This window comes from Tupaia chinensis, unplaced genomic scaffold (genome assembly GCF_000334495.1).
Source record: "Tupaia chinensis unplaced genomic scaffold, TupChi_1.0 Scaffold000469_1, whole genome shotgun sequence".
Lineage (NCBI taxonomy): Eukaryota > Metazoa > Chordata > Mammalia > Scandentia > Tupaiidae > Tupaia > Tupaia belangeri.
This window is the reverse complement of record NW_006159978.1, coordinates 1069420-1078943: the sequence shown is the minus strand read 5'-3', so window position 1 is coordinate 1078943 and position 9524 is coordinate 1069420. Positions and strand designations below refer to the sequence as shown.

General features: G+C 55.9%; 1 protein-coding gene across 1 annotated transcript in view; it reads right to left on the bottom strand.

The window, feature by feature from the left end:
* Positions 1-9524, bottom strand: part of RIN3 (Ras and Rab interactor 3) — a 146626-nt gene that overhangs the window by 136287 nt on the left and 815 nt on the right.

The window sequence follows — 9524 nt, the reverse complement described above, 5'->3', positions numbered from 1 at the left end:
GGCGTCTTCCTCGGGGCTGCCACACGTCCAGGGGGCTGATCCTGGGCTGTAGGGCAGTAGGCTCGTACAGGCTCCAAGTAAGCCTGTACCGTCTGTGGAAAGGGGAGTCAAGTCCCAGCCATTTCAGGGCGCACCTTTCCCAAGGCTGAGCAGTGAGGCGAGGTGGCCTCTGAGGACCCCAGGGACTGCCCGATGGCACGAGCCCAGCTTGGCACCGAGCAAGTGCTTGGTAGAGAGGTGAGGAATAACAAGTGGGTGGACACAGCTGCAAGGAGGCAAGTGACACCCAGACAGGGCACTGGGCCTTTCTGTGCTGGTGTGGGGGAGCCCCGCTCTCTGAAGGAACTGCAGGACCCCGGCACATCAGCCTTCATGGGCTGCCTCTCTCTCCAGCCTCTGCCAGGCTCTTTCCTGCCTCAGAGCCTGAACATGAGTGCCCCATGTCCACCTCTCTCAAGAAGCCCTCCGGGCTGTGTCAGGCCCCCAGGGCTGTCACATCCGGTGGTGGTGCAGATGGGTCACTGCTCAAGTGCTCCTGACTAAGAGAAAGGCAGGTTGGGACTGAAGTTCCGTTCTCTTGCCGGTCCATGTGTCATGAAGGGTTAATCTAGGAGAGTTCTAGACCTGAAGCACAGATGAGGGAGGGAGGATGAGAGGGCCTGAGTGCTGTGAGCCGTCTAGCCATGTCAAAGCACGAGGATCTGGGAGCCAGAGACAAACCAGAATAAATAGTCCGAGGCTTCTGGTGAAACCTAAGACTCACAACTGCTTCTACGAGAAAGTGTTTGCAGTCTAGTCCTTGAAACAAGAGCCTTAGTTGGTGCAAAACTGCCTCTCCTCCTTCCTCCTGTTCCTCCTTCCTGCCTCCAGCAGGCAAGGAGGATGGGGGACTCGCAGGTGGCCCTGTAAGGCGGCTTAACGGTGCTGGCATGTACTCTGGTGCTATGGCTGGAAATAGAAACTCTTTGTGTTAGTAAGAATTTTGATTGTGGTGGTAGAGGATCTAAAGTAACAGTGATCTGAACCAAGTAAATATTTGTTCCTCTCCTAGAAAAGTTTGGATAGGCAGTCTGGAGCCCGGATGATGCTCCAATGAGCTTGGGACCATCATTACATTGTCACTCCACCCCTACAGAGCTTCTGCTCTGAAGTTCAACTCAGAGTCCGAGAGAACTGCTTCAATTCCAGCCATCACTTCTGCATTCCAGCCAACCAGAAAGCAATGTGCGGAAGATACATTTTCAGGGCATCTGCAGGCAAATTGCACTCCTCACTTATGTCTCACTGTGCTGAACTTGGTCACACGGCCACACCTAGCTGCAAGGAAATGTGGAAATGTTCAGATAAAACTGACACTCAGCTTAAACTCAAGGGCCAGGCAACAGGATCTGCTTCACCCTCGACCTCAAAGACTCCAGGATGCTGACAGATCCCAAGGACATCGTCCCCAAACCTTGACCCCAGAATTTTCCAAGAGTTTCATATGAAACAAGGGGACCTGAAAAGATGTCACCACAGCCACACCGTCAGCTACCTCTGACCAAGAACTGTCCATCACACGATAAGGCCATTGAAGATGTAGAAGGCAGCATGCGTCCATGGTGCGCATGCCAAACTGTGCACAGGAAGTCACGCTTGGTGAGAAAGAGGAACACGCAGACATGCACACGGAGATTAAAGTTCGGTAAACACGAACCTGGACTGGCTGCAGACTCCGAGAGAAAAGGGCGCGACACTTTACATGGCATTATTTTCATGTGCTCGTGTTTGTTTTCAGTGTGAACTAAAGTATATGATAAACATCTTTTACACACACATGCATGCACACACACACACACACAACCAAACACATACGAGTAACAGCTCCGACTGGTCTCAGTCCAAGACCTAAGAACATCAGATAACCCCCAAAGACCTGGGAGGCAGGGATGGTCACTTACTTAGCAGAGGAGGAACCAAGCGCTGTCTGGCAGGTTCAGAGACAGGGTCTCCCTGGGGGTGGCCCAGCTACGAAGGGGGAGAGCAGACCTGCCATCTTCATTAGTCACGTCAAATTCTTCTACCCAAAGCCAAGTGGGCCCCGCACACAGCACCTTTCCAGGTCCCCGGCAAATAGCACCCTTCCTCCTGCTCCCATGCCAGGCTCTTCAGAGATCCCACACGTAACTCCCACGCAGTGCCGTTCTCCTATCCATGCACACACACACACACACAACCAAACACATACGAGTAACAGCTCCGACTGGTCTCAGTCCAAGACCTAAGAACATCAGATAACCCCCAAAGACCTGGGAGGCAGGGATGGTCACTTACTTAGCAGAGGAGGAACCAAGCGCTGTCTGGCAGGTTCAGAGACAGGGTCTCCCTGGGGGTGGCCCAGCTACGAAGGGGGAGAGCAGACCTGCCATCTTCATTAGTCACGTCAAATTCTTCTACCCAAAGCCAAGTGGGCCCCGCACACAGCACCTTTCCAGGTCCCCGGCAAATAGCACCCTTCCTCCTGCTCCCATGCCAGGCTCTTCAGAGATCCCACACGTAACTCCCACGCAGTGCCGTTCTCCTATCTGGAACACCCTTCTCTGCACATGTCTGGTTTCAGGGGTTAAAATGATACTCATCCTTCAAGATCCAATCTAAATGCCACCTCTGCCAAGGAGTCCTCCCTGCTCACCATGGTCAAAGATAACAGAGTTTATACTTTAGTTATGTATATATTTCTCTTATTTTACTTAGTAAATAAGGAGGAAATGCTGAGATGTTCAAGTGTTTGGCAAATGGACAGATGGATACTAGATAGACGGACAGGTGGATGGATGTATGCATGGGTGGGAGGATGGATGAGGATGAATGAGGAAGGCATTCGTTGAGGGGAGGATCCTGGGGCACATTTTCGATGGATGCTCTGTCCGAAGCGTCAAGAACAGAAAGAAGCACGCATAGTTACTATGCCATCGGGCGCCTCCAGTGACGAGCCAAGTCCTGGCTTTGAACTGCAGCATCCAGAGATTTGCAGGATCAATCGCCGACGCAGGCTGAGATAAAGGAAGCTGGGACAGGGCGCTTCGGCAAAGAGGGCCCTGGTGAATCCCCTCCGCCTGGCTTGCCCCGGAGATCAGAGGATCACGGTTTCGGTGGGTTCTTTCTTCAGCCCGTGGAGGTGAGTGAAGAAGCACATTTCGGACCCAAGGGCCACTTCTGAGCCAAGGGCTCCTCGCCTGAGGGAAAGCTTCCCAACTCACGGCCCAGTCAGGGAGTCCTGAGTGGGACATTCCTCCTGGAGGAGAGAGGGCTTCTCTGCTACCGTGTGGACCCCCTCCTCCCTCTGGGCTGTTGCCCCTCACCCCTCTCGGGCTTGTCTTTCAGAAAACAGGCTCAGGGGCCACTCCCTGACGCATGTTTAATGTCAGCCAGGGAGTTGGAGTGGTGTCAGTGTTGCAAGTCTCCTCGCTCAATTACGAGGGAACGGCTCTTGGCCGTGTTCAAGATCCCAGAGTCAGTGGGGGAACGGGGGCCGCCTGACAGGTCCACCAGGAGAGCGCTTCTAGGCCGGGCTCTCACCGATGGGCTCAATGCCCCCCATTGCCACCTCCTTCCCTAGGAATCCTTACTGTCCCAAGCTCCAGGTTAGCGGGTGGCCAGGACCTGGGGACCTTTCGGAGGGCCCCTCGGCAGCGGATGTAGAGGCCTTGCCCTTGAAGCTGGCGCCATCACCCATAGGATGTGGCCTGAGTGACACAGGCGGCGCATACAGACGACAGGCCTTGACCACAACCGCCGCCGAGGCCGCTTCTTCTGAAAAGTAACTGACATTTCGCAGCAGGCTGCTCCAGCCCTCGAGTTCGACTGGGGACAGGCACCTGGGAGTTACTGGCAGGGCGGGGGCCGGGGGGGGGTTTCAGAGCTCCTGACAGCAGTGTGGCTTCTGAGCCTCCCTCCCAACCCACCCTATGGAGAGGAGACGTTCCCCGGGCTGCCCAAGGCCTGCAGGACAGGAGACAGAGAGGCAGGGGCCAAGATGGCACCCCCCAGACTCTTCTGGGGAGAGACTGTACAAGGCTGGGGCTCGCAGCCTCCAGGGATGGTGTCCGTGAGGCCTCCCTGCTGCCCTGCGGGTGCCCAGGCTGAGGGCAGGGCAGCTCTAGACAGCCCCATTTTTTCTTTGTACAGGCCACGGTGTAGCAGGGATAGTCTGGTCTCACTGCATTATGCTGTGTGTGGGGGCGGGAGGCGCACAGGGTGGCCCTCACCTGCTGCCACAGGCTGGGTGTGTCGGGGCAGCCCTGGGGGTGCTGGGTGCAGAGGCCGCAGGCTGGCAGGGAGCCCCTTCTCTGCCCAGGCATCTGCCTCACCCTTCTTTGGCAGGGCCTACCCTCAGACCTCAGTCCCCTGGAACCCTAACAGGACAGGCTCCACAGATGACTCTAAGCAGTCAGGGAGCCCCCCTCAGCATCTCCTCAGCTCCCACACAAAATGGGAAGACCCCACCTCACAGAGCCAGTCACACTGAGAGAAGCCACCCCAACCTCAGCCAAGGGCTCCTTGCCTGAGAGAAAGCTGCCCAACTCACGGTCCAGTCGGTGAGTCCTGCCAGGAAGCCATGGCCTTGTCCCAAAGCAGGATCCTAAAACTGATAGGCATTTTCAAGACTAGTTTTCCAAAATAAACCCTCTGCCGTGAAAACGATTTCCTTCCAAGCATTTGTCAGGCACATGGTCTCCTTCCTGGGTCTTTGTTTCTTATGAAAGTGTACCTGCATGTTCTAGATGGTTCCAGAGGCTGCTCCTCTAGCTGCAGAGGGAAGAAGGGCTGCCACTGCTCCGACAGGCACCTCAATCCCCTGAATTCAACCACTGCTCTGGGATACCAGCCCCTGCTGCCCATTGGCCAGTAATTTCAGGAATCACTGACCGTCAGCCCATGCAGGGACCTGAGGGACCACAGAGCTCATTTCTCAGACAGGGAAACTGAGGTCTAGAGAGAAGGAGGAACTTGCTTCCTAGAGTAAAATCCCAGAATACCAGAGTAGAGGGGACCCTGGAGACATCGTCCAGCCCTGCTGGTGTCCTGTGACATGCAGGTCCCAAAGCATCGTCCAAATCAGTAAAGTACTATCAGTGAGAGCAACCAGCCCACGGCCGGGCTTGCAACAAGGAGGACAGAGGCCGGGGTGAGCAGAGCAAGTACACTCCCCCGGAGCAGCCTGGGCGTTGCTCGGACTCCCACCCAGTGTCCTTGCATTTGCCAGACATTGAAAATGAACTACCGCCATCGACTTACCCACTCATGTCATAAAAGAAAGGAGGCTTAATACCACACAAAGACGTCACCTTGGACTAAGGAGCAGAAGCCCAGGCTGGGAGTGTGGCGACCTTGGCCGATACACACGCACTTGCTCCCACACACACACACACACACACTCACACTCACAACTGCCTTATTTTCCTAGTCTCCCAGGGGGCTACAGACCTGCACTTGGGATCTTTTGGTGCAGCCGGGTGCCCCCAGAGTCTACATATTCCACTAACATCCGCTCTCTGGCTGGAATGCAGTACCCACTCGGGATCGGAGCCCGTCCCTCTCCTGTCCTGTCCCTGAGAAGTACTAGGAGCACAGCTGGGGAGAAAGTGAAGGGGCTGGGCCTAAGCGGAGTCCCCACTGAGTTCCCTGGGCAGCCAGGGGTTCCCTTGCAGACAGGGGCAGGGGGTGTGGTGGCCTTGGAGGGGGGATTGCCACCTGCTGCAGAGGGGAGGTGGGCTCCTCACCCCCAGTCCTGGGCCTCCTTCTCCTAGGCTTCCCCCTCCCACCCCGTGGTCTGGGCTGCTTCTAAATTTTGGAACACAAGAGAGAAGGCTGGGGGTGATTTTTCAAGGTCTGTTCAATATATCATCAGCCTCACGTATTTACGGAGTACCAGCTGAGCACAGGGCACGATATGGATGTGGAACTAAAAGCCCAGACCCCTTTCTTTGGAAGTGCATAACCTGACGGTATTAAAGAGGTTGTGGCTTCTCTAGAATTGGAAGACAAACGAGTGGTCCATGTGAAAGGGGTGTGAGTATTCAGAAGAATCCCTGTATGTGGTATGGATGGAAGGCTTCAAGGAAGAGGTGGGCCTTTAAACAAGGCAGGAGTAGAGAGATGGCATTCCAGCCAGGAGCAAAGGTGTGAAGCTTCGGGCAGAACGTCCTGTGCGGTGGGGAGGACAGAAAAGGTGAGCAGGACTGGGGCACGAGGCTTCCTCGAGGGGCCTTTTACCTAAGAGGAGGCGCCCACAGGGGACACGCTGCTTTCTCCGCCCAGCCCGAGGGTCCTACGCCATGGCTGCTGCAGCTGCCTCTGCGTGTCGGCAGGGAACAGCCCCTAGAAGGGCACATGTGAAGGGTGGGTGAGAGCTCATTAAAGTTGTCCTTTTCATCTGGAACTCCAACCTTAGGGAGAAGGTCCACATTTCAGACACTCCTGGGGGGCAGGGACAGTTTGACTCTCTGGTTCTGGCAGGTGTGGGATAAGCGTACGGTTGGAAAGTTCCAGGCTCGGCCAGCAGAGTGATGACTCATGGCCCCTCATGCCTGTCGATGGGCAGGCAGCTGGGGGCAAACAGGAAGTTAGGGGGCTTTTGGGTCACTGCCTCCATGATGGAGCTCTCTCTGGGCACACAGGTCCCCCTAAGCACCGAGAGGGACCTGGGCCCCAAGGATGGGGTTCTGTGGGTAGCCCTTTCGTTCCCTCGCTACCTTTTATCGGTCAATCTCTCCCTGGCCAAAATTTGCCTTCCTGTTCCCTCTGGTTCCATTATCTGAAAGTGCACAGCAGCTCCTGTGGGTCCTGCAGGGTGGACTCTGCCCCCATCTCCAGCGCTGCCTACTCTTGCCCGCCTCCCAGCCGTGCTCAGTTCCATCATCCCTGCCTGCCCTCCCACTGCCACTGCCACTGCCCCTGCCCCTGCCCAGGTGGTAGACCCGAGGGGATGACTCACTCTGGGAGGAATCTCGCTAAGACACTTGGAAACTGCAACGGGGTTGGAGAGACAGAACACATGGTCATCTGTCACTTGGTCTTTCCTGCTCTCTGCTTTGGCCTGTGGCCGGGAGGCTCTGTGGCCACGGCAGACTCTGCCTGCAGAATGGAGGTCCAGGGAGGCCAGAAAGCATGGGAGGGGCCTGGTGTGCCCTCAGATAGCCCTCTGCCTCCCTCTGCTTCCTGCAGAGACCATCTCCTGGTGGGTTTCTGCTTTTGATTTCTGGATTGTCTGGTTAAAATGCAGGTGCTCTATGGCACAGGGACATGGGCCCAGGGTAGGGAGGCATGGAGTAGGGGTGGGCAAGGAGGCCTCAGCAGTTAATGCACTAAGATCCCCTTCTTCCAAGCAGACCCTGTGGCCCTACCCCCCTCTACTTCATGCCACCTCTGAGAGGTGGTATTAAGGCTTCTTGGGGCCCAGAGGACAGGCTGAGCCAGCGAGGTAACCCTGGGCTCTCCTGGGTCTCCCAGCTGAGTGCCAACCAGGACCACCTGGGAGCTTTAGCCCTGAAAATAAGGAAGCCCAGTCAGGGGGCACAGCTGACCAGCTAGCTCAGGGCTGAGTCCATGCCTGGCCCTGCTCTGGGTGGCCCACCCCGTCTTTGCACAGCACCCATCTCAGAGCTTGGCGTGGCGGAGGGGCTCCTCTCAAGGCTTCTACAGGACCTCTGTAGCACATCACGTGATGCCTGAGGATCAGGGGCCCAAGCTCCACCTGCAGCTCCCACCACACTGTCTTTCCCAGTCTTGGCAAGAGTGGAATTGGTTCTCAAATTAAACTGTAAGCAGACATCATCAAACTGAGGAGAACACGACTTCCCTGCTCGCCATGGGTGTGTGTGTGGGGAGTGGGGGTGCCAGCAACTCTCATCATCATTGGGCACAGATGGGTGTGCAGCCTGGGAGCAGGGACACTGGGGCACCCCAAGCACTGCCCTCCAGGATTTGAGAGTCAGGGGCCTCAGGCTCCAGAGGGGAGAACAGGGCCTCCAAAGGTAGACGTCGGGGGCCAGACAGTGGTAAAATATGACTCCATGCAAGGTTGACCCACACGGGAAGGCTCCGGGGATCTCCCTGAATACACTGGGCACACAGGTGCCCATGATCGGCGGCTGGCTGAAGCTGGGGGTGGGCTGTGGCATCAGCACTCTGGTGGGCTTGCTGTCTCTCTCATAAGAGAGATCAATAAACTTTTAAAATCACTTTTAAAAAGGTCCACATTGCAGGGAGGCAGATTGCAATTCCAGCTCGTAGGCTTCTGCCTGTCCGAGGACTGCCGCCAGCGGTGCCACGCTCTCCCTCGCGGGACCGCTACGAATATGGTTGAGGGGATTCTTGCACCCAGTGACAAATGAATGCAGACGCAATCTGAGACCCTCTGCAACCCAGCCGAGCCTCTAAAATAAAGCGATGTTTTTAGCAACAAGCCAATATTCATATTGCACTTGGGAGGTACCAGGCACTGTTCGACCTGCTACATTAACAGTCTGTGGGGAGCTGCTTAAAGAGAAATCATTCAATTCACATATGGCCTTATGAGATAGATGTTATTACCCCCAATTTACAGATGAGGAGGCCGGGTTACACAGCTGGAGGACAAGTGGAGGGGTTGCAGCTAACAAACAATAACAGCAGTAATAATAACAACAGTAACTAGCAAGGGTGTGCCCTAGAGGCCAATGTGCTAAACCCCCTCCACGCTCTTAATCCCAAAACAACTGTAAAGGGTCGGTACTGTTACTGACCCCATCTTACAGAGAAGTAAACTGAGGCACAGAGAAGTTAAATAATTGGCCCAGTAATGAACAAAGAAAGCAGTAAGAAGGGGGTCAGGCTAGGTCCTCCCTGTGGAAATGGGAAGTGGGTAAGGCGGGGCCCTGGCTCCTCACCTCCCTGCCTCCCCGGGAAACTTTGCACACTACACCCTCAGTCTTGGGTGTGGCAGATCCGTGATCCTGGGCGGGCCCAGGGCCAGAATTCCCAGTTCCTCCCATGGATGGCATGTCTTTGCAGAGGTCACTTCCTAGGGAAAGCAAGCAGCATTCAGATCTAGAGTTTAAGGGCCCCTCCAAGCCCCTCCCAGCTCCACCCACCCGAGTGGGAGCCGGTCACCTCCAGCTGCCCTCCCCCCCATCGAGGACTGCACCGGATCTGCCCAACTGTCCTGTTTTAGAAGACCGAGAAGGGAGGCTCTGGAATGAGGTCACAGAGTTAGCGGCAGTGTCCATCATAGAAGTGAGCCCGGACTTCTAAACCAAAACGCTCAGAATGGCTCGTCCGTACGCCCCAGCAAAGGCACCTTTGGCACCTGTAAAGGTTCCGAGACGCTTTCCCAGGAATCTGCCTCCAATCTCTACACCTGAAGGTGCCTGGGACGCCTTCCTGGCTGCACCGGCGGGGGCCCGGGTCTCGAGGTTGCGGGGAGGGGCTGAGCGGCATGAAACTATAGAGCAAGAATGCCTCTCCCAAGCCGGTTCCCGAAGTGGCTGGGCTTCACGCCCACC